General features: G+C 41.0%; 1 protein-coding gene and 1 pseudogene across 4 annotated transcripts in view; one reads left to right on the top strand and one right to left on the bottom strand.

Moving 5' to 3' along the window:
* Nucleotides 1-27449, top strand: part of DST (dystonin) — a gene marked incomplete in the record, with an annotated part of 422913 nt that overhangs the window by 4292 nt on the left and 391172 nt on the right.
* On the bottom strand, nt 8893-10470 carry LOC116147605 (nucleophosmin-like; annotated as a pseudogene).

Genomic DNA, 27449 nt, shown 5'->3' with positions numbered 1-27449 from the left:
ACCCTTGTACACAGCTGATGAAGAGAAGTGATTTCACATTGATGTGGGACACAGTCTAGAAACCACGTCTGTGGGTCTCTAAGAAATGTACTTTTCCTTTTATAATGTTGGTGCTGTGACTTTACACAAGGCTTAACTGTTACCCTAGATTTCTGGGGTGAAATCAGGCAGTGGCAGTCCTGGTTTTAAGGAAATTTCAGAAAGCGATATGGGTAATTGAGGTACCATTAGATTACAAGACAGAGCCTCGGGAGTGCCACGGGAGGCTGAAGACAATTACACAGACTGCCCTTGGAGGACGCCCGGAGGGACCAGTGGTACTTGATCCCTGTTCACCAGCCCAGTGGGATAAGGGAAGCCTTGTTGGACAGGAGGGGAGGGAGGAGTGTGTTTTGTTTCCATGAGGATTGAGTGAATATCTTCACTTCCTGTTTCAGGTAAAGGGATCAAAGGAGTTAAGTTAAGCAGTTCCCAGAGAGTCACATAGCCAGATAAGGACTTGGTGAGACAGGAGCTCCCTGCCTACGTTTGTTTGCCTGGTGGTGGTTAACTGTGTCACTCACAGCCCAGAGACTCATATGCCCAAAATTCTCCATGAAGGAGAGAAGCGAAGTTGAATGAATTTTTAGCAGACATTCCTTACAAAACAATAGGCAAGTCCTTTAGGTTTTTCTAGTGTTACCCACGTTATCCTGGGTGAAAGGGTGGTCCACACAGACCCCCATGCTGCCCTGCCCCGCCCCAGCCTCACTACACTCCCAGAGTCCCTGCACCAAACCAGGGATGCTCAGCAAAGTAACCACAGTTTACAGCTTCTCACAGAAATTGCATCTTTCATTAAGGATTATCCAATTTAGTGGATTAGAGAAAATAATTGTTTATTATTTTGCTGTCTTTTACAATTAGGTTATCTTTGTAAATAAATTCTTTGTCTAGAGTTAGTTACATTGTAAGTCCAAATTAGTTTATACTAACTAAATCAGTCTTAAGTGGAACTCTACACATGATATAGTGTTCATTTTGTTCCCCTCAGTTATTTTAGCTTTTTTATTTAAAAAAATTTTTTTTTGTGTTCTTTTTTTTGGGGGGGGGTAATTAGGTTTATTTACTTATTTTTATTATTATTTTTTAATGGAGGTAGTGGGGATTGAACCCAGGACCTTGTGCATGCCAAGCACACACTCTACCGTTTAGCCGTACCCTCCCCCTTCCCTCAGTTATTTTAAAAATAAACATTTATGTTTTTCATTCTTTGCGAGGTGTGATATCAGAGAGTAGGTGTAACAGAAGGTCTGAGGACTAGCCCCTGCCCTTGGCAATTGCTTCTAGGTCACTCCCAGTGTCAGGGCTGAAATTTTATAGTTGCTGGTTTCTTCTGTTCCGGTAACTGAACTGCTATGCGGTTTACAACTATGAATCAAAGATGTGATGGGTGCCTCCGAGGCCGTGCTGTGCAAGTACAGCCAGTACGTTTGTGAAAAAGACAAATTCACCCTGTTCACCAGAGTCACCACCGCCATATCATTTACCCTGACTCCAGCTACATGGCGACAAAACAGAATGCTGAAAGCAAAAGAAAAGAAAAGGAAGAAAGGGAAAAACTCACTTTCTTTTTTTTCCATGCATCTAAGCCTTTTCAGTCCAATCTAGATGAAAGTTGAAACAAAAGCTTTTTCAGAGAAGTCTGAATCTTTGTCTAACCTTAGGACTTAAGAAGGACTCTTTATAAGATTTCTATTACAAAATAGAACCAGGCTAATAGCAAGTACTGGCTTAATGAAATGAATACAGGAATAAGAGTTCAAAATCCTGGCTTGGGGTTCCAGCTCCGCCACTACCTCAGTGCGCGACCTTGGCCCAGCCTCTGAGACTCAGACTGGCTGTTCTCACTGGTAACGTGAAGATGATCTCTGAAGCCCCTTCGAGTAGCAGGCCAGGTTTCATGCTCAAAAGGCATCTTGGAAAACTTGGTTTCTGCCTTCTAGGAACTTAAGGCAGGTAAAGGTAAAGATGTAATTAGCATAAATGCCAAGTAACACGTGTACAAAAGGGTTGGAATAATTCTGATGATGCGATTGCTCCTAGCTGGTGTGATCAGGGAAGCCTTCCAAGAGGAGGTGATATTTATGCTGTAGCATGCAGGTTGAGTAGTACCTGGCTAGACACAAAGGGGCTGAGAGCAAACCTCCAGGCCAACAGAACCTCATGAGAATAGATATCAATTTAGGAACATACACGCCTGTTTTCAGCGCTCAGAACACACCCATATGATTAGAAGAAAGGGTTCTTGAGATCACATGAAGGAATATCGAACTGGAAATATAAGGAGGTGCCAGCTGTAATAGAAATAACTTTCGTGTACCACTTGACAGGTGACAGAGGCTTTGACATATTATTTTGTTTGAATGCCTTAGGAGGACACCTGCTGTGAGCCTTCTCAAGAGAAGCAAAGAACTGCCTTTTGATTTCTTTTCTAACAACTGCGGCCAAACAGCCTGATCACTCTTTTTTCTCTGTCAGGAAGAGTGAAAATTTGTGGCCTTGGCTGCAGAGGCTGGGACAGTGACTGGCTATGGGCTTACTGGTCAACTGGAAGTTGCATGCTTTCAGGGTGCTGTGTGTTTCAGGTCCAGTGCTCAAGCATCACTGGGTTATATTTGACTGCAGGCACCATATGTCCAGGGATTTGTGACAACCTGCTCGTGTGTTCCTTGTGGTCATGATAAATCCCAATGCAGAGCATAATACATTTGCAGGCAATTCATTATGTACAAGGTCATTTTTTATCAGCTACGAAATATATTACGGTTTTTTAAAAGTGTTTGAAATGTGTCCCTGCTCTTGAACTTCTTCCTCGAGCATCCCTCGCCAACAATAATTATTCTAAATGTTTGTGTACTCCTCAAATGATCAGGCCTCCCACCCCGCCCACAGCCGGTGACTTCTGTCCCCAACTCACAGAGGACATCAGTGCCATCAAGTAGTAGCACCTTAAACTTCTTGCCTCTGCAAGCTAAATGGCGTCCTCAACTTCCCTCCCAGCCCAGTGAAAAACTGCTGTGTCCTCCCTACTCATATTTTATGCTTATGCCATGAATTCCTTGTCATTCCTGTTTCTTGGGGGCTGTTCCGTTAGCCGTCTGTTGTTCCTTCTCTCATGACTCCTCTTCCTTACACGTAAACATCACATGTCCTTCTGAAAACAACACACATCTCCCCATACTCTTCTCTTGGCAAGAAAAGTTTCCAGAAAGGTTCTTTATCTGTTACCTCCTATTCCTCGCTTCTCATTTATTCCTCAATTTAGTATCATCTGGCTTCTGCTGCTGCTGCCACTCACCCTTGGCTTAGCAGTGAGTCCCAAATTGCTACATCAGACCTTTCCATCTTTAACTTCATGGACCTATGCTTGTGTTGGACTTTCTTGGCCACCAATCCCCTCTTGAAGCAACCCCCCGCCTTGTTTTCTGGCCACAGCTCCCATTTTTCCTGCATTGGACCCTCTTCCTACTTAGATATTGATGGTCCCAGCGTATTCCCTTGTGCCTAATTATTAAAAAGGCTTTACTGAGGTGGAATTCCCACACTATACATTCCCCCATTTACAGTGCACAAATCAGTGATTTTTAGTGTGTTTGCAAGGTCGTGCAGCCATCCCAGAATTTATTTATTTTTATTAAAGTATTTATTGGAAAAAAGGAGATCATTTTCAGATTGTCACTATGTATGAAGATATACCAAGAAATGAAGGATTTTAACCAAGTAAAGCAAAAATTGCTTAATTCATAGTTAATCTGGAACTTAAACTGAATCTTCCATTTTTATCATCGTGGATATCTGTTAAAATGTCAAATTCTGTGATCCCATTTTTTTTACCATCTTTACCATTTTTTAAAAATTTATGTATTTATTTTACAATATCATATTTTTTAATTGAAGTATAGTTGATGTACAGTATTACATGTTACAGGTATGCAATATAGTAATTCACAGTTTTTAAAGGTTATGCTCCACTTACAGTTACTATAAAATATTGGCTATATTCCCATATGTACAATACATTCTTGTAGCTTATTTTATACCTGAGAGTTTGTACCTCTTAATCCCTTCCCCCAATATTGCCCCTTCCCCTTCCCTCTCTCCGCTGGCAACCACTAGTTCCTTCTCTACATCTCATCACAGAATTTAATACATTTCCCTTATCCCCCAAAGAAACCCCGTACTTGTTCCAGCCTCTCCGCGTCTGCCTCCCACCTCCAACCTGCACACCTCTCGGCCTCCCCACCCCCAATCCATACATGCTGGTTTAATAAGGATCATTCTAAAATAAAAATTAATTCTTAAAACTTCCATTAGTCAGAGAGGCATTCAGATTTAAGTGATCCCAACAAAAGATGGGTTGTTATCATTTTTTTTTTAGCTTTTTTTTTTTAAGGGGGGGATGAGGGAGGCAATTTGGATTGTTTGTTTGTTTAAGTGGAGGTGTTACGGATTAAACTCAGGACCTCCTGCATGCCGAGCACGCACTCTACCACTGAGCTATACCTTTCCCCCAAATGGGTTATTAATAACCAGGATTAATGTTCCCTGGCGGCAGGAAGTCTAGAGATGCTGCAGTCTTTTGTGTGTCAGTGCTGGGGTAATTGGGATAATCCCGGCCTTCCCCCGTGGTTGCAGGATGGTTGGCACTGTTCCAGACGCCGTGCCCAAAGTCAAGGAAGGAAGGAGGGGGAAAGGGCAGAGCCAGCCAAGGAAGGGTGTTCATCAGGAAATCAAAATCTTGGCCGAAGCCTTTCCAGTTAGATTTCTTCTTACACATCCCTGGTCGGAACTGTTACAAGGCCGTCCCTCCCTGCAGGGGAAGCCTGGGCTATGAGCTTTTATTTTCCTGGGCTTCTGTGATAGAGGTGGGCAGGGAGAGAGGGTTGGGGAAGCCATATTTACCCCCTCAAATTCTTAAATGCTTTCCCTTAGATCCACTTAAAATCCCCCAGTGGACTTCCTCTTCCTTCCCGGTAATGAAGTTCCACCTTCTTAATACGACATCAGGGAGATCCTGGTACTGACACCTTGGTGATGGTTCTAGTCTAACCATTTGTCTTCACTTCTTGTAATTCTCCAAACAGACCTTTTAGGATTATTGTTGTTGTCCATGATATTTCCAACCGAGAAAGCCCTTCTCCGTCTTCCTTTTCTCTCTTTGCCCACCCAACCCTAACTAAAGCAAAAAATATTCAGGCATAAAAGGCGGACTCCTGCTCTTCCTTCCAAACCCAGTTCGTAGGTTGTCTCCAGGAAACTTTCTTACCTCTCTCCTCCTCATAATAATTGGGTTTTCTGTTTGTCCCTCCTTCAAGACTATGAGTATCTGAATCCTTGTTTTTGGCTCAGTGTCTGGTACAGAATAATGCTCATTGCATGTTTGTGGAATAAGTGAATATACTTGACGTTTTCTAAAGTCAGTTTAACTCTCAGTTCTCATGGATTCTGACTTTCAAATATTCCAGTATCCCTCTTTTACTTTTAAAGGGAAAGAGACAGATGCTTTTCATTTTTTATTTCAGACATACTCACAGTTGTGCCTTAGTTAGCATCCTGTGCTTACTTCAAAAACACGCAGATTCAGGCACTTTTTAAAATGAGCTGAAAATATTTCACGACATTTGAATTTATTACTGGAAAGATTTTTATACTTTAATGTGAGAACTTTGAACAAAAGTTTTAATATTTAATGTTTTTATTTCAATATGTAATCTGAAAAATTAACATAAGTATATTCTGAATTATCTTGTAACAAATTGACTTTGTCACCAGTATTATGTGCCTGATTTTATGTTTTGTTCACAATCAAATTGGTGCCAAGTGGTATTGCATTAATTGTCATGATCTTAAGAGAAAAGACCGGGACAATTTCAGTGTGTATTTTTATGCATTCATGCCAGGTGCAGGCTAAATGTGTGTGCTTTGGTTGTCTTTCTTTGACTAGTTATAAGAAATGTGGTGATAAATTTGAATCAAGAGCATGAGAATGCTAAATACCAAAGTAAATATAAAATACAATTTTATTCCTCTTAATTTCTTTAAAACATATATAATTGCTTAAAGCAAAAATTATAATGTGTTGTGGGTTTTGTAATGTATGACCAAGGTTTGGCAACTATAGTGTAGAAAAGTACAGGGGAGTAAACGGACTTCCCATATGATTGCAAGGTTTCCACATTTTATATGAAGTGGTATATTAACTCTAAGTAGAATGAAAAGTTAAGGATGCATATTTTAATCCTCAGAGAAATCAACAAAAACAATGCAAAGCCAATAGATGAACCCATATTGAATTCTAAAAAATACACCAATGATCCAAAGAAAGGGACAAAGGAACAAAAGAGGGAAAAACAGAGGGGATAGACTGAAAATGATAGTAAGATGGTGGACCTAAATCCAATCATATCGATGATTATACTAAACATTAATGGGCTAAACACTCCAATTAAGAGACGGAGATTATCAGAGTGTGTAAATAGTATGCTATTTACAAGAGATGCACTTAAAGACATAGATTGATAGAGAAGGGATGGAAAAACATAAAGGATGGTAAACAATAAGCAGAAGACTGAAGTGTCTATATTAATTTCAAGTAAAATAGATGTCAAGGCAGATAGTGTTACCAGAGATAAAGAGGGGTTTTCCATAATAGTAAAAAGACTAACTGTTCAGGAAGATGTCATCATAAATGTGTATGTACCTAATACAGAGCCTTAAAATGCATGGAGTAAACATTGTCATAATTAAAGTGAAATATGGACAATTTTGTAATCATAGTTGATGATTTTAATGTCTTTCTCTCAGCAATAGATAGAACATCCATACAGAAAATCAGTAAAGATGTTAAGTGATCTTAATAACCCTATCAACTATCTTGACCTATTTGATATTTCTAGAACAGCATACACACATGACTTATTCACAGTGACAGACTACACTCTAGGCTGTAAATCAGTTCACAATACATTTTAAAGAACTGAAATCATATAGAGTATGTTCTCTGATCATAACACAGTCAAACTAGGAATCAGTAACAATAATAGCATTAGGAAAACCTCAAATTTTTGGAAATTAAATAACATACTCCAAAAAATTCATCAAAAAAGAAGCCATAAGAGAAAGTAGAAAATATTTTGAACTGAATGGAAGTGAAAACATCTCAGAATTACGAGATGCAGCCAAAGCAATGCTCAGAGGAGAATGTATTGCTTTACATGCTTATATTGAAAAGAAGAAAGGCCTAAAATCTAACAAATTTTCAACTCCATGAAGCTAGAGGATAAGAAAGGAAAAGTAAATGCAAAATTAGTAGAAGGAAGGAAATAATAAAAATAAGAGTAGACACTGATGAAATAAAGAAAAGACGTACAATGGGGAAGATTAACCAAGCCAAAGTTTGTTTTTGGAAAAGACCAACGAAGTTTATGAACATCAAGCTAGATCGATCAAGAAAAGCACACACCACTGGCATGACACTTGGAAGAGAGGTTATAACTGTAGAACGCACAGACATTAAAAGGAAAGGGAATATTCTGTATAACTTTATGCCAAGAAATGTGACAACTTAGATGAAATGGACAAATATCTACGTACAGCTCTATAATTATCCACTCATCTGACCTGTGCATATTTCATCATGTCTTTTAACTGCTCTAACTCCCGGATCTTGAGTTCTGACAGACCTCTCTTGGACCACACACCTGCCTGTCTCTGCATCTCATCATGAGCTCTTAATGAGTTTCTTGCTTCCCTTGACCTTGACCTCTTGTCCTAAACCTTTCCTAGGTGTCAGCCTGGCAGCACTTTCTGACTTCATTTCACGTGCCTTTCTGCTCGGTAAATCCCTTAATCAACTCTACAGAGAAGCTTCCACTATTATCCTCACTTTGGTCATGCAGTTAATTCCTCTGTTGCAGGGACTTTTAACAATTAGCAGATCTGAGTCAATCTCATTGACTGTTTTTCTATTCTTGTGCGTAAAGGGAGGTCTGTCCTTACTGGACAGCTTCACAGAACCCCGCCACTTGGTTCATTATATTCATCCAGTAGTCATGTCTGCCCCTTTGGGGTATCAGCTAGCTCCTGCTTTGTGACAACGAACAGCAGTTCAGGCAGGAACTGTTTACTCACAGCTCTGGGAGTGGGCAGTTCAGGCTGTGCTCAGCTGGGCAGTTGTACTGACCTGAGTCAGTCTTGGCTTATCACAGCCGGCCCTCAGTCGTGCATCGTTGGTCAGCTTCGACCAATGAAGTTTGTCTCGACATGGTCTGTCCTCTTCCATGAAGCCAACCCGGATTGGCTCATATGTGGGTAGATTCGGGTTCCAAAAGCAGCAAGGGTGGAAGTGCACGAGGCCTCTTGAGGTCTAGGCTCTCAGCTGGTACTTCTGCCTCTGTTCACATGTTATTTTGGCCAAAGCAAGTCACAGGGAGTGGGGGAAATAGAGTTCTGTTGGCAGAAGTCTATATACTTCCATTCTGGTAAGTTTTATCCTATGGCCCTCCAAACGGTCTCTTTGAATTATTGAGGCTTCATAATGGGTTGTCGTCCTCTTTTTTGGTTCAGATGATTTCTAGTATTTTCTTTTTGTTTGTGATTAAAAGTGGGTGTTTCTTTTCCATCATATCTTCTATTTACAGTTTCTGTACATGAAAACTATTGGTTGCATTATCTTAATCTTGTAATCGTCTCACCTACTTAATTATTTTACAGTTTGTGGTACTTCTTAGTGGAGTCCCTTTGGATTTTCCAGGTGTACAACACATATCATCTGAGAGTAGAGATTATTGTGCAGTGTATAGTGCTGCTGTGAACATTGGGGTGCATGTATCTTTTTGAATTAGAGTTTCCTCTGGAAATTGACTGTACTTCAATTTAAAAAAGTACAGCCAGGTATCAGCTGTTATTGAAATGAAATAAGGTGGAAGGTTTTAACAGACTATTAAAATTATTTTCTTAAAAGACATTTCCTCCACTGCAGGAAATCTTGAATAGCCTCCTGGCAAGTGATCTGGAGCCATTCTTCACATAACTGATGAGTTTGGTTCCCACTTCTTGGAGATAACCATCTTTTTCTATACTTGCTTGCATTTTTGCTTTAATGTCTTCTATAGAACTAGGTCCTTTCTGTGTTTTAGGAGGGTTTTTACCCCCCCCCCCCATTTTTTTTAGTATTCTTGACCTTTTGATTTTGGTGCTGATGATTTTGAGTCTTTTTCATTCTAGTTTGGTTTTTGTGCATTTTTGGCTTGAGTATCTCGTATAGATTTTTTTACTGGAGCTGTTTAGCTTTTTTATCATCAAAATCATCATCATTGTTTCATCAGTGGCAAGTTTTGCTTTTTTCTGGGAAACTTGTTACCATTTCCAGGGGCAGACTGCTTTCCAGATACACTTAGAAGTTTCACCTCCTCCTCCTCTTCATCTTTTTACTCTGTATCTTCCTCCACAGCTACTACGTGCTGCCCACTAATATGCACAGGCCTTGAACCACAATTCACCTTTAAGGCTGTAGGTGGTGTTCTTTCAAAGTACCCAGGGGAAACCATTAGCTGTAAAGATATTATCAAAGTTGCCAGTATTACTTTAGATGCCTTCATAATTCATTGCCTCTGCTTCAACAGTGTGCAATTCGTTGTTTGCACCAGCCCCTAAACTGACCTTTTTTTTTTCTTAATTGAAGTATAGTCCGTTTACAATGTTGTGTCAATTTCTGGTATTATTACAGCATAATAGTTTAGTCATACATATACATACATATATTTGTTTTCATGTTCTTCTTCATTATAGGTTATTATTAGATACTGAATATAGTTCCCTGTGCTATACAGTATGAACTTGTTGTTTATCTGTTTTATATGTATTAGTTAGTATCTGCAAGTCTTGAACTCCCAATTTATCCCTTCCCACCCCATTCCCCCAGTAACCGTAAGTTTGTTTTCTGTCTGTGAGTCTGTTTCTTTTTTGTAAATTTAAAAAAAGTCTTTTTTTCCTAAGATTCCACATATGAGTGATGTCATATGGTATTTTTCTTCTTCTTTCTGGCTGATTTCAGTTCGAATGATGATCTCCAAGTCCATCCATGATGCTGCAAATGGCATTATTTTATTCTTTTTTTATGTCTGAGTAGTATTCCATTGTATAAATATACCACATTTTCTTTATCTAGTCCTCTGTCGATAGACATTTAGGTTGCTTCCATGTCTTAGCTATTGTAAATAGTGCTGCTATGAACATTGGGATGCATGTATCTTTTCGAATTAAAGTTTCCTCTGCATATATGCCCAGGCGCGCGATTGCTGGATCATACAGTAAGTCTATTTTTAGTCTTTTGAGGAATCTCCATACTGTTTTCCATAATGGCTGTATCAGACTACATTCCCATCAACAGTGTAGGAGGGTTAAACTGACCATTTTTAAAGATAGTTGCTCATTTTCATCTTTATGCACCTTAAAGTGATAATCTTTGTTGGCCTTTAGTTCACAACAAAATAGCTAGTTCTGGGGCCCCAGGGGGCCTCATGTCCATGTCCATTGAGTGGTGGTAGCATTCCATGGATGGTGGCACACACTTAGGCGGGAGAGCAGGCGGAGAGGTACTTGATTACTGTTCCAGGGAACAGTGGTACAGGATGAATCACACCAGGGCTAGTCTTTGCCCATTTTCGAATTGGTTCTGTGTCTTCCCATTGAGTTGTAAGTGTTCTTTATATGTTCTGAATACAAGTCCTTTAAGAGATACATGATTTGCAAATGCTTTCTTACAGTGTGTGGTTTGTCTTTTCATTTACTTAATGGTATGTTTTTAAGTGCAAGAATTTTAAACTTTTAATAAGTCACATTTATCAGTTGTTTTCCTTTATTATCGTTCTTTTGGTGTCATATCTGAGAACATTGTATCACCCAAAGTCATGAAAATTTTCTGTTGTTTTTTTTCTAGAGATTTTACAGTTCTGATTCTTACATGTAGACTACAGTCCACTTTGAGTTTTTCTGTATTTTCTGAGTTTGTGAATTATTGGTATTAATTCTTTAAATATTTGATACCATTCATCAGTGAAGCTATTTGAAGCTGGTGTTTGGGAATGTTTTAAATTATCAATTTAAAATTTAGGTATTCAAAATAAATAAATAAATAAAAATAAAATTTAGCTATTCAGCAGGGAAGGTATAGCTCAGTGGTAGAGTGCACACTTAGCATGCATGAGGTCCTGGGTTCAATCCCCAGTACCTCCATTAAAAATAAATGAATAAATAAATAAATAAATAAATAAATAAATAAATAAATAAACAAACCTAATTATCTCCCCACAACCCCAAAAAAACTTTTAAAAATTTTAAAAGAAAGGTATTCAAATTCTTTACTTTGTATATGCCTATTAAGATTTTCTGTTTTTCCTTGAGTCAGTTTGGTAATTCGTGCCTTTTAGAAATTTGTTCATTTTCTCTAAATTGTTTAATTTGTTGGCTTAACAGGATTCTCTTTTACTCCTTTTAATTTCTGTAAGGTTGGTAGTACTATCAGGTTCCTTTTGTGTTCAGCCAGCCAGAAAGCTGGGGTTTCTTCTGTTATGTTGCACACTTCAGGGATATGTTTGCATCCAGGGCCATGTGGCAGGAAGAGGGAGCAAGAATATAAAGCAGTGGGAGTTTGTCCACTTTCTTAGGGCCAGAGAGGAAGATCTCCTTCCTAGGGGTTTTACTTCCAGTGGACTTCTGATGTCACTGCCCGTGGGACTGATTGAGGGCTGGGGCTTAAGAGAACTCAGAGGAGAAAAAGCAGGGATTCCCGCATTCTGAGTCTGAAGATTTCCTTTCCTCACTCGTCAAGACAGAATAAGGAGGTGCTCCTGGGGCTGCCTCTGCTTAAGCCTCCGTGCCCAGCTCTGGGCTTCAGTCTGGAGGACACTGGAGGTCAAACATGGAGACTCATCACTGGTTTGGTGGTCCTTAGAGTTCTAGCTTTTTAACTTCAAGCCCCTCGGGACTCTTTTCAGAATCCTCGGAATCTGCTCAGTGCGCTCTGTGCAGGTATGTAGCTGCGCTCAGTGGGAGGCATGTGCTTGTCCTAATTTACTGTAACCAGAACCGCAGTGTGTTTTTAATCAGTCTGTCCCCCTCCACCTGAAGCCCATTGCTTTTCTCCTTTTATTTCCTTTTGGGAAAATCTCATAACATTTTGCCATCTAGTGAGATGATTCTGGTAGGGTTGTGTACGGTTACGTATAACTCACACAATACTGAAGATTTCAGCTCTTTGATCATTACACAGAATTTTTAGGAATCTAACTTCAATATTTTGTCATTTGAAAACAATTTCTCTTCGTTTTGTTCAGTCTCATCATTCTCCAGATTTTTCTGGCTTTCCCTCTATCTTGAAAACCAAATAGATTGAGACTGAGAGCTACCAGTAGATTTTAGAGAAAACAATACATTCCATCATGTTTACTGATGTCATTTACAAAGAGAATAGAACTCTTGCATCAAGAAGTAATTAAACAGCTTGTTGTTTATTCTGTATATAGTGGTTTGTGTCTACTAATCCCCAACTTCCAATTTATCCCTCCCCTTTACAGCCCAGGGAGCTCTATTCAATAATTTGTGATAACCTATAATGAAAAAGAATATGAAAAAGAATATATATATATATATGACTAAATCATTATGCTGTACACCAGAAACTAATACAACATTGTAAATCAACTATACTTAAAAAAAAAAAGTTATTAAGCAACAGACTGTTAACAAGTTTCACGTAACTAACTGACCAATTCTGGAGATCATTAACAGGTGTCCAGTGTGTACATTCCTGCCCTGACCCACGTTGCGGCAGGGAGGAGGCAGCCGGCACCTGGGAGCATTTCCAACTAATTTGTTTTGAAAGCTGCTGTAGAGCATCCCGAAGGAATCCCAAATATATTAGGGAAGATTTAGTGAAACTGTCCAGCTTTTTTTTTTTGAGTGGTACAAACATAGAAACTTACAATTTTTAAAAATTAAGTAATAATAATGAAGTCTAAGTAATTTCTACTGTTCTGAAGTCCTTTCTTGGGATCTTAAGCTCTGAGGGGCGTTCTGAGACTCTGATGAAAGCCGTGGGTCACAGCTTTAGAAAAATTGGAGATACAGAGATAGGTACTTTTGTATAGATTTTCGAGTGCCTGCAAGGGCCTTCTGCATGCTCGTCTGTGGATTCCCAGGGCAGAGGTGGACCCTGGTTAGGAACTCCTGCAGGCAGGTGATGTGATTTCCTTGTCTGGTTAGGGTCGCCCTGGGCAGCGCCCTGGCAGAGGAGGTTGAGCTTTAATTCCTACTGTGGCTCAGGTGTGGGAGGTTATAGAGAACCTTCTGTAAATTACCCGTGCTACTTGGAGGAATAATAATTCACAGCCATCCCCAGTCCACAGTCTACAGCTTGAAACGCCCTCTCAGATCTTTCTCCTGCAGCCCAGAGGTAGGAGGAACCCTTCAGGCTGCTGTGCCTGTTCTGAGTTTGTTTGCTTGTTTTGGCAGTTGAAGAAGTGTGGATTCAGGAATGCATGGGGGGAGGGAGGGACACAAACTCCCCAGGGAGATGATTCTCAGCCTCCCTTCTCAGTGCTGCGGCGATAGGGCCACGGGACAGGTGCACTGGGGGGAGGAGTCCCGTTCCCTGACCACACGGAGCGGTGGGTTGTGTAGAGGCGCCTGACTTAGGCATTGGAGACCTGAGATCAAGCCTGTTCCTTTGCTGACCTTGGGTAAGTCACTTCATATTTCTGAGATTCACTCTCTTGGTAAACTAGAAATGGCAATACCTGGTCTATCTTTTTACAGGATGTTGTGAGAATCCGTGACAAAATAATGTGGTTTTTCTATAGTGGAACAGAATCCGGAGGAAAAATACGTATGTCTATGTATAACTGAATCGCTTTGCCATACACCTGAAACTAACATTGTAAATCAACTACACGTCAATAAAAACAAAATTAAAAAAATATGTGTTTTTTAAAACACATAAGCCTGGAGGTGGGGTATAGCTCAGTGGTAGCATGCGTGCTTAGCACGCACAGGGTCCTGGGTTCAAACCCAAGGACCTCCAGTAAAAAAAAAAAAAATTTAAAAACATTAAAAAAAACCCCACATAGGCTTATCAGATTGAAAAATAAAGGGACACAAAGCATAGTAGCTATGACAGAAGGAACCTCCAGTCCTTCACTGTGCATTTAATCATTAGTAAACACCTATAATCGAACACCCACCAGGCGCCTTTAAATTCCCTGTGTTCCTGGTTGGGAGCGTGGCCCATCTATCTCTCAAATACATTCTAGAACCTCTTCATCGTATGTAGAAAAGAGAGAATGAAAGGAAGTTTGGTGACAGGCAATGAGGAAGTCAAATGGCTTGTGCAACATTTAAGTTGGAAAGATCAGGGATGGAGTCGTTACATTCACTCCTAAAGTGACAGGCAGAGGGGGTGGTGTGAGGCTTTCCTGAAAATAGTGGGAGCTCGTCCTGCCCCACTTCCTGTCCTGGAGATGACCTAGTTATGGGGCGTGATGATAGCCGCCATTTTCTGAGTGCTTTCCTGTCCTTACAGACGTCCTATCTCATTTAATCACCACCCACCTGAGGTCCAGCGGCTCCCAGGGCTGAAATCCCAGCCCTGGTTCTTTGACCTGCAGAGCTGGTGCTCAGAGCCTCAGACGCAGGAGAGTGGGGCCACTTAAAAGGAGCTGAACTGGCATTTGCCTTTCTAAGCTTTATAGGGGTCAGTGTTAATTCACATTCTTTGATCTTGAAAGCTCAGAGTAGTCTTTCAGCTGGCTTTTCAGGACTCAGAGAGAGTGTGGTGATTGCCATCAAAAAGCAGGATGGAGAGGGGAGGCTATAGCTCAGTGGTAGAGTGCATGCTTAGCCTGCATGAGGTCCTGGGTTTGATCCCCAGTACCTCCATCAAAATAAATAAACCCAATTACCACTCCCCCACCCCCGGCAAAAGAAAATTAAAATTAAAATTAATTAAAAAAAAAAGCAGGGTGGAGATACTGATGGAATCAAGGTGTTGGTTTCTTTCTTTCTTTTTTTTGTCTTTTTGGGTTTTTTTAGGGCCCACAAAATTCTTATCTAAGTCTCAGTTTATGAGGCCAGCTTGGAATCAAGTTTTCCCTTTAAGAAATAAGGTTTTCTGAGCTCCACTTTTTAATTTTTGAAATCCTTAAGGGAGGAATTTCCATGATTTAATCTATTTTCTGGGAGAGCCTTTTTTTTTTTTTTTTTTGCAAACATACTGGAATGTGCATTTCTGAGTTCTTAGAAAAAAGGAAGCAATATGATGATAATAACATGAAAATACGGTGCATTTTCTCCATTATTATTAGAAAGGAAAATGTGCTGGTGTTTGCACAGATGCAGGCAGGGTGGGCGTTCCGCTGAATTCCCCCCTTGGTGTGGCTCTGCTGTCTTTGACTCAGTTGCAGTCTGCTGGTTCCATGACCGACGTGGCAGAACAGAAGAAACCAAAGGCTGAATTTTAAATAACATTCCTCGTTGTTTAGACTCCCTGGAAAGATTCAGAATACCTGGCTATCTGGCTGAGTCATCTACTGTGCTGGGTGGGAGGTACAACTGGGAAATTTGGGCTGGCTACTGCTGGTTTACAATTTCTCTAGAAACCTCCAGAAAATAACGGACTCAAGCATGCTGCGGGCTGTTCTCTGAGAAACTATGGCAACGGGCCCTTTAATTAAAGCTGAAGCAGCGTGTGTAGCTTAGGAAAACGGAGAGATACCGCCAGCTGATCGGGAGACTGTGTGAGCATAATCCAGGCAACTAAAAAAAAAATTCCATTCTAGATACATTCAGTAACTCTTTGTTATCTCTATTGTTCAAAGAAATGGTAGGAAATGCTTTTAGTGGATATTGATGTTTGACTTTGAAATGTGTTATATATATGTTTTAAGAGGGTATAGTTTCCCTAATTATGTTTTTAAGATTAATATTCAAATAAATGTGTATTTCCTGAGTACTCGTTAACTGACAGTGTGGAAGGCCAGCCCTGGGGGCAGCCAACCTGAGATTGGTCGCAGAATGGGTGATATTTGCAATATGGATGATGGAGACATTTGAGGTGCCGCAGTAAAACGCACTGGTAGGCTGGTGAGTAACAAATTAGTAAACTGTCCCCATCCTGAGCTGAACCATTCACAGCCAACATATTTGGATTTATAAACTCAGAGCCTATCAAAAAGTAACTTAAAGAAACCCCAGAAACTGAACGGAAAAGCAAGAGTTGCCATTTTTTTCTTGGATCAAAAATATGCATTGTGCTAACTACCCCCAGGGACGGACAGATTTGATCAGAAAGAATTGGCCAGAAAGAATTTGAGTTTCTGGGCGTGTTGTTTTAACATCTGTCTGATTGGTGTGCCCGTTCACTCTTAGAAAGGTACCTGTCTGGGAGATGAACTGTATAGTCACCTGGTAAGGGCAATGGCTGGAGAGAGGAGTGGCATCTAATGGAATACAGTGTAACACTGGGGGAGGATACAGCTTAGCGGTAGAGTGTGTACCTAGCACCTCCATTAAAAAAAAAAAAAGAACCTAGTTACCTCCCTCCTCCAAAAAAAAAAAAAAAAATCCCTGAAAAACCACAATGTAATAGTGACAGATGAAAATCTCTGAACTGGGAACAGGGAAGGAACCAGTTCTCAGAATAGTCTGTTTTCTGGTCTCCTTGCCTCTGGCTTCCTGTCTGCCTCTTGCTATATGTTGGAAGAGTAAGATCGGACCCTCCACTTTGTTTACCTGCGGGATGAGCGCACCTTTCCTAACCCTCAGCTCCAACCCATCCCAAATGCACTGGTACCCTAAACTCAGACGAGGCCTGGCTGCTCCATGTCACTGTCCCCTTCTGTGTTTCCATACCGTGGCTAGTGCTGGAATGTGCCACTGCTTTGTTGTGTGTATGGTAATTCCTCCTCATACTCCCAAATGAGGATTAAACATCGCCTCTTTCCTCCATTTATCTCAGAATCCTCCCTTCATGCTTCCAGACCTTCTCCCCTCTGGGACTGGGTGAGGGCACCAGGGGTGGGGACTTACCCACCTGTCTTCCCAAGGCAGGTACCATGTCGTTTACATCTAGTCTCTGTAGCTGTGGGTGGCATTTGGCCTGGGACGGGTACTCACTGTGATGTTTGGTAAATATGTGATGGATGGATGAATGGGATTAAGTGGGGGAAAATAATTGGAGTCACTAGGGCTTATTTGGAAAACCCAGAGTTGTCGAAGTTCGGTTCTGCTGTTTTTCCCTCCTCTTCTTCATCCTCTGCTGTAGGGATGGGTAGCATCTATGTGCTAGGGTACCACGTGTCTAGTGGTACCTCTGGGTACCACTGCTGTCAGGCTGGTTTTTGGCCTCCCAGAACACTTCCTCGGGGGCTAACCTAGGCCTGCCCCACCCCTAGGTGCCCTTGAGGTCCCACAATCCCCCTTACCTTTCCTCCCCAAACTTCTACCCACAACTCCAGTCACAATGCCTTTTCCATACGGCAGAGTGCAGCTGGATGGAGTTAGAGGCTAATCACGTCAGCTTAATTCATTTCAGGTTATAAAAGACTGACAGGGAGGCCGCAGGAAGTGTCTGAGATTTGCATTCCACAGTATACGGGGTTCCTTGTCTGTTCAGATCTCTGACTGAGTATATTACCTTCCCTTTCATACAGGATATGAATGCTGTCTCTACGCAGGTTTTTATGCCAGGATTTCGGATTATGTCATTCAGTCCTGACAAAGGAATATTTTGAGAGCTGTCTGCCTGGGAACTGGTTTCAGCAAAATTACTGTCTTTGTTCAGCCACATTTGTGCAATTATTTGAATATTTTATTGCTTTTTGGTATCTTTTTTTTTAAATGAATGACTGAACATTGGGAAGATGACTCCTAATACTGGTGGTAGGAGATTCAGTCTCATACAGCGAATGTCCTTTGGACAAAGATATAAAAAATCAGCCTGTGAGGCAAAAGCATCCATTCTTAGCCTCAAATGGATGCTCACAGAGTGGAAGTCCACTTGTAGTCTTTTATTACTTACGGAAGGAAAAAAAAAAGAAAGAAAACAAAGCAAGGGACATGCCTGGAATTCCTGGATTCTGTCCTTGAAGGTTTTATGCGAAAGGGGAGCTGTTACTAAGGATTTTTTAATCTTATGTGTTAGTTTCCGGGCCTGAAATCTAAATCTCTTATGTGACTTCTGCACATGGTCCTTTTGTGCAGAGAAGTATTCTGTACAGACAAGGGACTTCCTGTAAAAGGTAAGGAAGAGGTGCCTGGGTCTCCTTCAAGCTGCTGCTCTCAGGTGTTACTGACTCTTGCTTTCAGCCTGTCTGGCAGCTGGAATCTACTAATTCCTTGGCTGCAACTGCTTGACTAGATCCCAAGGCCAGGGTGGCATTGGCCCTGGGGTAGGTACTGGGACCCACATGATGAGGCCAGAGGCTCTGCAAACCATCACCGCTTTCCTTAGCTGTTGTCCTTGCACATCCCGGGACCACCAGAGCCCAGAGGGCAGCTTACTCTGGGCCATTAGCTCTGAAGGGCTGGGTCTCACCAGGGGAGGGAACCCAACTGACTGAGGGGGACCCTTGGTCAGAAGCTTTGGAGTAAAATCAAGTTGAATAAGATCTGCCCCTTCCTTTGAGGAACTCTCTTTTTTTTTTTGATCTTGCAGTGGTGTGTGATCCGACGAGAAATTTGTCATTCATGGAAATTAGTGTTGTCTTCCTTTGATCTCTTTTTTGGCAGTACCTGCATTTTCCTGAGTTTCTGTATCTTGAGTGTAGAGTCAGAGGGTCCCTTGGGATTATCTGGCTCTGTGCGTGTGTGTGTGTGTGTGTGTGTGTGTGTGCATGTGTGTGTGTGTTTTCTGACACTACGCATAAGATTTTGGTAATGGGGTAGTGGGGAAAGGTAACAGGAGGAACTTTCTGTGTGCTGGTATCTCTTCCGTTTAGTTTGGCAGCATTTGCTGTTATTGCTCATTTATTGTAATTTTTATATTTTCATTTTTGCATGGGTAACATGTTCACATGATTCAAAATTTAAATATATAAAAATGTGTCAGTGAGAATTCTTTCTCCCCTTCTTGTTCTTCATTTTTTAGGAAATCTTTTAGATAATCAGCTTCTTGTGAATCTTTTCATTATTTATTTTTCTATATAGAAGGAAACAAAAGTAAAATTTTAAATTTTATTTTCCTCTTTTTTTATATGGATAGTAACTGTATACCCTGTTTGCATCTTGTTTTATTCACTTAATCACCCTGGAGAGCTTTCCGTATAGAGAGCATTTTACTTCTTTTTATAGCTACATAATAGTCCATTAGATGCATTATATAATTTATTTTTTCCTCTTTTTTAAATTTATTTTTTAAAATTGAAGTATAGTCAGTTTACAATGTGTCAATCTCTGGTGTACAGCATCATGTTTCAGTCATACATGTACATACATAGATTCCTTTTCAGATTCTTTTTCATTATAACAAGATATTGAATATAGTTCCCTGTGTGCTACAGTATAAACTTGTTGTTTATCTATGTTGTATATAGTAGCTAGTATCTGCAAATCTTGAACTCCCAATTTACCCGTTCTCACTAGCAGACATAGAAAACAAACTCGTACCTATAATTTAATTAACCATTCTATTAATGACGTTTGGGAGTAGTCTGATCTTTTGTTATTATAAACAGTGCTTAAATGTAAAACCTAGCCATTTCTCGTGTGTGCAAATGTTATCTGTGGGGTGAACTCAGAACAATTATGGGTCAAAAGTCTGTATGTTTTCATTTTGGTAAGTTTTATCCTATGGCCCTCCATAATGGTTTGTTTTCATTATTGAGGCTTCATAACGTGTTGTTTTCTTCTTACTGAAATACACCTTTGCTTTGCTATTATTTAAAATTTCTTTCAGATTGTCTAATGCTAAGAAAAAAATTAGTATTTTTACTTGAGACCATGTTAAATGTGAATTTTGTTAAAGGAGAATTGAATCTTTTCATTTTGAGTTTTCCTGTCTAAAAAATCCATGTGTCTTTCTATTAGTTCAACTCTCCTTTGGTGGAAGAGTTTTTTTTCATGTAGTTCTTCCACATTTTGGGTTCAGATGATTTCTAGCATTTTATCTTTTTGGTCGTGATTAAAAGTGATTTACATTTCTCTCTTTTCCATGATGTCTTCTGTTTACAGTTTCTGTGCATGAAAACCATTGGTTGCATTATCTTACTCTCGTAGTCTTCTCACCTACTTGATTATTTTACTGTTTGTGGTACTTCTCAGGGGAGCCTCTTTGGATTTTCCAGGTGTACAACACATATCATATGAGAGTAGAGATTATTGTATGTCCTCCTCTCCAGCGTTTAGATTTCTTGTTCATTTCCCTCGTGCGCTTGTATTGACGAGGACCTCCAGCCGAGTGGTAAATAGCAGCGATGAGAAGGTATCCTTTTCCTGTTACCGACTTCCCGAGAATGTTTTTGATGTTTCTCTGTGAAGCGTAAGCTGGATTTGGGATGAGATAAGTGCATTTTATTACGCTTCAGAAGCATCCCTCTGGGCTGGGCGTTTACCCTTGGTTGCCCTGGAATACTGTGCTGGGCTGTGGAGCCCGGACTCTGCAGACTGCGTTTCCCAGATGCTTGACAGCTGCTCCTGCTGGGATCTGTCACTAGGGGGCGCTCCAGGGAGCCTGGAGGGCAGGAGGGGGCAGGAGCATGTCCCGTCCCTTCCGTTCTTGTCAGAGGGGCCTCAGGAGAGGCTCTCACCACAGACTGTAGCTTTTTTGCTAGGCTTTGAGAACCAGCCTCACCACTCCCCCTCCGAGGTACCCCCTCCCTCCCCAGAGGTGTGATCCCCGCTCTGCTCTCCTGGGGACTGACAGCACCTGAGCAGTGTGCGCTTGTCTCGGCCCTGAGCCCCAGCTTTGTGGGGCCTCTCCTCTGAGCTCCCACGTTCTTGTGACCTAATCTCTTCCTCTCCCCTAACTCAACGGGTGGGAACGGGTTCCTGCCTTTATTGCTGCTAGGTGACCTTCTTTTTCTGTTCCAGGCCTCCAGCTCCTGTTCCACCAATTCCCTGTATTAAATCCCCTCTGTTGAAACACTTCCTGCTTTCCTGACAGTTCCCAGCCTGATGACGCCTCTGTTTCTATTTTACCTACTGTTCTTCATCAATTGCTTTTGAAATTCCCCCCCCTCCCCCAGTGCTTGTCCTGTGCCAGTGTGTGTGACTGTGCGTTTTTTCCTTCTTTAGACCCATGAAATATCATAATGGATTTTCTAACACTGGACTCTTCTTGAATTACTGGAATAAATTCCATTTCATCATGGTGTGTTCTTCTGATAGGCTGCTGATTCTACTTGCTGGCATTTTCACTAGGAGTTTTGCACTCATAGTTCCATATGAGATGGGTCTGAAGTTTTCTTTTTTGGGTTAATCTGTGTCAGGTTTTTATCTCAGTGCTGTTATTTGCTTTATACAAATTTGAATTTTCCCATGTTCTTCTCAGCTCCAGAATGGTTCAGATAGCCCTTAACATTAACCTTTCCCAGTGTCTGTTGACTTATCTTATTTTGTTTCCTATAGTTTGGTGCTATTCCTTTATGAGACTCTCTGGGATTGGTGTTCGTTTGGTATCATATATTGGGAGATCTATTTGATTATTTGAATCAGTCCAATGACCTACGCAAAAAAAAAAAATGATGTTTGATGCTGCATTAGCCGGGCCAGTTGAGAAAAGCTTTTGTGGGTACCAGGGCTGGTCCAAACCAGGCTGTGAAATCAGCAGTGTGTCTCGGGTACCGTACCCTTTTAACCCCATCATTGCTGTACTCATGTCTCTAACTAATTCTCTCTCTCACCTGCTCCTCTTGTCCATCCTATTCTGAAGCCAGTGTCTGCTTAGGTTTACTACTAAACTGATACAGTTTTTGAGATGTGACTCTGCATGGATGAGCTTGCATTTTAATAGCGGAATCATGGATGCGGTCATGACTGAGTCTTGGGTCCTAGTATTTTATGTGATGTGTCCCCTCTGTTTTCTTTAAATTCTCCAGGTACGCTCTGTCTGAGCTGAGGCGTGAATGCACCAGGCTGGGGAGAGTGCATCCTCCCGTGGACTCAGTTAATAAGATTTCCACTTGGAAACCTTGAGGGGGATGGTCTCCAGCCTTCTTTAAAAAAAACCATCAGGGTCATCACCTCGCTACCTCAGAGTCAGTGAAGAAAAAGGTGGAATAACACCTTGCCAAGTTCTCATCTCAGCTCTCACCTCTTAGCTCATCATTTATTTTCATCCTCTCTCTGACCAACAGGCCTCTCCTTGCCCTTGACTCATTTTTGAAGCCGTGACCGTGGCCTCTCAGGCAGTGGTTCCCTCCCCCGTGAACTGACCACCTCCCCAGTTGCCCTGCACTGTCTCCTGAGCACACTTCCTGTTACCTTAATGGCAGCCCTTGCTTCATGCCTGAGTTCCCTCTGGACTGGGTGCCCCCAGGCCGTGTTCTGTGTCCTTTTTTTTTTTTTTAAAAAGCTTTATTTGTGAGGAGGGAGGTAATCAGGTTTATTTATTTGTTTCTCCTTTTAAAAAAATGGTAGGATTCTCATGTTTCTTTCTCTCTTTTTTAAAAAATTATAGTCAGTTACAATGCATCAATTTCTGGTGCACAGCATCATGTCCCAGTCATACATATACATACATGTATATTTGTTCTCAAAATCTTTTTCATTATAGGTTACTGCAAGACATTGAATATAGTTCCCTGTGCTATACAGTATGAACTTGCTGTTTATCTAGTTTATATAAGTAATGTTAGTATCTGCAAATCTTGAACTCAATTAATCCCTTCCCATTCCCTCCCCCCGCCGTAAACATAAGATTGTTTACCATGTCTGTGAGTCTCTTTCTATTTGTAGATGAGTTCATTATATCTTCTTTCTTTTTTTAGATTCCACATATAAATGAGGTCATATGGTATTTTTCTTTCTCTTTCTTGCTTACTTCACTTAGAATGACGATCTCTGGGTCCATCCATGTTGATGCAAATGGCATGATTTTATTCTTTTTTATGGCTGAGTAGTATTCCATTGTATAAATATACCACAACTTCTTTATCCAGACATCTGTCGATGGACGTTTAGGTTGTTTTCGTGTCTTGGCTGTTGTAAATAGTTCAGCTTACCACTATTTATTTATTTATTATTATTTTTTAACGGAGGCACTGGGGATCGAACCTGGGACCTTGTGCATGCTAGACACTTGCTCTCCCGCTGAGCTGTACCCTGCGCCGCTTCTCTTTTGTTGCCAGGGCTTAGGACACTGCTGCACACAGCTGGCCTCAGAAAATCTTAGTTTGAATTATTGAATAAATGAAACCCAAGCAAAAGCGGACTAAAAGAAAGATGAATGGCAAATGGATGAATGGACCCTGAAGGGGCTTTCTTACCACGTGCCAGATGCTAAAATGCGAGAGGGAGTGTTAAATAATGCACTTGCAACCGAGGGTAAATGTCCTGTTTCCCTTCAGAGGGAATTTAATTTATATTTGATACGTTTACATGCCAGTTGCTTTTCCAGCAACACACGTTTTCAATCTGCTTACTTGGAAGATGTATGTCAGGATAAGTCAGAAAGACAGTTTTCAGGGGCATGAAAATCTAAAATCCTCTGGCAGCTTTATAATCATTCACCTTTTGTATCAGCAAATTTGTGTTTTGCCTTCCTGCGTCCAGAAATGATGATAGAGAGATGCAGGATGGAAGGGAGTCTCAGGGAGGCTGAGACGAGGTCTGATGGGAGATGGGTTGACCTGAAAGCGGAGAATTATGTTGAGGGGTTTGCGGGAAATCGAAGCTCTTTCCACGGTGCCTCCACCTGCAGATAGAAATATAAATAGAACACGGGATTATGTTTTGCTTGAATGTGTTCCCGTCTTGAGTGGCTGGAAAATTTTTAACTGGCAGTCTGTCTTTGGATGACAGAGGGAGGAACTTAGAATTTTGGGGACCCACCGTAGCCACGGAAAGGATTCAGGGCCATGTAAGCATCGCTATCCTTCTCTCACTGCTCCACAGATGGTACCACCCACAGTGCATCCCAGGGGATTTGTGTGTGCTTTTTTTTTTTTTTTTTTTTATAATTTATTTATTTCAATGGAGAGACTGGGGATTGAACCCAGGACCTCGTGCATACTAAGCACACACTCTGCCACTGAGCTACATCCTCCCTCTTGTGTGTTCTTTGTTCTCTGCTTTCTGGGTAGAAATTTCATGTGCCAGTTTTCTCTTCCTTGTCGATGTATTAAATTCTGTTTAGTCAGGCTGAATCGTGCAGGGACAGTTTTGGAGAAGCCTTGCATACTTAACCTCGGCTTCTTCTTGAATTGCATTAACCATCAAAAGTAGTCTTTTTAAAGAGTTCAGCATCACTCCAAAGGGAAGGAATATTGTTCGATGGTGACAGGATGTATTTGCTGATGTTACAACCTTAATTCAGAAGTGTTTTTCCTTTTCACTGTATCAGCTGTGATATAAGATGGCTAATTCTTACTTGTAAATCAGAATGACTGCCTTCTCCTCCCCCCACAACCCCCCACAGAGCTCGCTTCTGTTTTCTGGTGGGGAGTGGGGGCCATGGGGGCAGGACAGAGCCCTAGGGAGTCCATCAGGTGGTTTCTCCAGCCCAGGTGCCCTCCGCATCTCCAAGGGCACGCAGCGTGGACGTCACTGCTGTTGCCTGCTTTCCTTGAAGGCGGTGTGCACGGGACCCCGGTGAGAGTTCTAGCAGTGCTGGAATGCTAGGCTAGGCTTTCACTGACGCTCCAAACTGCCTTGCAGTCAGAGGGGGGTGGACCAAGGCTCCTTCAAGGGCCCGCCCGGGCCATGCCCAGGCCTTCAGATCGCCTTTATTCCTCAACTCTTCTGTGGTTTCTTGGTCTGTCTACATCCTAAGCACAGGTGTCCTCTCTTCTCATTTCTCTGTCCTAGACTTTGCACCCCCCCCCCCACCATCAGGCATCCTGGGAAGGTGGTGCTTGTCCCCTTTTCTCATTTTGTGCCGCCTCTGAGAAGCGCAGGGTGAGCTCTGACTCATGACTGCTGGCTTTGCAGTCTCTGCAGGGTCTGGATGAGAAAGTCACACCCTTCTTACTCAGTGCTATTTGGACTGGATATTTTTGTGACCCGGTGGCCCCACATTCCTAGGCTAAGAAAGCTTTTTAGATTAGCCAACCATTAGGGTGCCCAAGTGAATTATCCTCAATCCTGGTTGGAAAAAAAAAAAAAAAGCAGACCCAAATATGTCAGCCAATTCAAAGTTTGGCAGGAGACGGAATGTCGGGGTCCTCCTTCTCTGACCTCATAGGATTAAGGAAAATAATTTTTTTTAAAGCAAGTATTTGTACTTTGGATTTTTCTTTAAACTCAAATGGCCACACAGAGAACTCTCCCACGATGCTCATGGAAGTGTGATGTCCCCTTTTCTGTGGGAGGTGTTCTCACCACAAAGGGGTGAGTGGGGCCAGCGTCTTACCATCGTGAAAGGACAGAGCCTCTCATTGAACCCACCTTGATTTGTTTTTACTGTAATGAGAAGTTATTTAGAGGGGGAGGGTGTAGCTCGACTGGTAGAGCACATGCTTAGCGTGCACAAGGACCTGGGCTCAATCCCTGGTACCTTCTCTGAAAATGAATAAACCCAATTACCTCCTCCACAAAAACAAACAAAAACAAACAAACAAAATCTTTGCTTAACACTATGTGATTTAGCAATTAAATGTCAGTTATTTTAAGCTCCATTTATGTTAATGTTTGGTTTTAGCCATTGTTACAGTTGAAAAAGATAACAAAAAATAGATTTGAATGGAGAACATGTGCTGGTAACTGTCCTGGCTAATTATGACATTTATTTTTCAGTTTCCTCCACTGATTATGCAAAATTATTTAAAAATAAAATTTACTAGTAAATTTTCATTTTTTTCCCAAGGTCAGTTGGTTTTTATATTTTTAACAAAAGATGCCAAAACTCATTGAAAATCATTCGGGTGGTTCTACAGTTGAAGAACTGTGTTTTCAGGTTTTAAAATGTGTAAAATTACAAATTTTCTAGATAATAAACTTACTTTTTTTAGGGGAACAAAGTCATGTGTTAATAAAAATATATCCAAAAATCCGTTTTCAAAATGCTCTTTCTGTTCCACAAATTTAAAAGAGCAGTTACTTTTTCATTTGAATATTGAAATATTGAAACATCACCTTTATTTGTTTGATTTGCCTGAATATATCTGCTACTCGTGGCCTCCTATCATCACTGAAGGCAGTTTTGGAATTCTTGTCTTTCTATAATATGAAATAGCAGAATTTACTGTATAACTTGGTAACTTTTATGTGCCTTTAAAGATAAGCAATAAAACTCTGGCGCAAAATTTTTACTCATTTTTGTAGTAATAATGATGAAATTTCCCCCACAATTCATTCTTCCCTTAGTTTTGTAGTATAAATGCCCTTGTTGTAACTGGGCATATGGTGAAGCAGCTACAGCCTCCATTTCTCAGCCTCTCCTGCAGTGAATTGTTAAATCCTGGCCAGTTGGAGGTAAGTGGAAGTGACATAGGCTCGTTCCAGGTCAAGTCCGCAGGAGGGAGCTGCTTGTCTCCTTTAGTCCCTTTCTTTGCTCCACTCTGGAGAGGAATTGTGGCGGTGGTTAGCCAGGTTCAACCCTGTGGACCAGGAGTACCTGCAGGGAAGGCAGAGCAGTGATGGAGTTGGATTGTGGTCCTTGATGACCTCACGGGTCAGAGCCACCTGTCAACCACAAAAACTAGCCACGAGGAAGATGAATTTCTATCTTGTTCAAATCACTGTGTTTTTGGATTTATTTGCTACAGTGATTGGCAGGCATTTTACTATACCTGTCATCTCATTGTAATGTAGTATAGAGTATATTCCTCTTGTTTTTATAAAAATTTTTATGTTTCTCTGTTTTAAAATAAACAACCACATTAAAAAAAGAAAGTTTCTACTGTACAGCACAGGGAACTTTTCAATATCTTGTAATAACCTTTAATGACAAAAATATGAAAATGAATACATATGTGTATATGCATGACTGGGACATTTTGCTGTACAGCAGAAATGGACACATTGTAACTGACTACACTTCAATAAAAAAAAGAATGTGCATCTGAACTGCTATCTACATTATTGCTAAAAAGAGCAAAATGCAGCGCAATACATGTAACAAGATCAATTTTTGTTAAAAATTACTGATCTATAAATACCTGTATAAGCATCAGAAAAAAAATCAGGGTGCTGTTGACTCATTTTCCAGGTATTACTCTTAGAAGAATGTGTTTCAAGGGACATTTACTTATATGCTT

The sequence above is a fragment of the Camelus dromedarius genome, chromosome 19 (genome assembly GCF_036321535.1).
Source record: "Camelus dromedarius isolate mCamDro1 chromosome 19, mCamDro1.pat, whole genome shotgun sequence".
NCBI classification, from domain to species: Eukaryota; Metazoa; Chordata; class Mammalia; order Artiodactyla; family Camelidae; genus Camelus; species Camelus dromedarius.
This window is presented reverse-complemented; position numbering and strand designations above follow the sequence as displayed.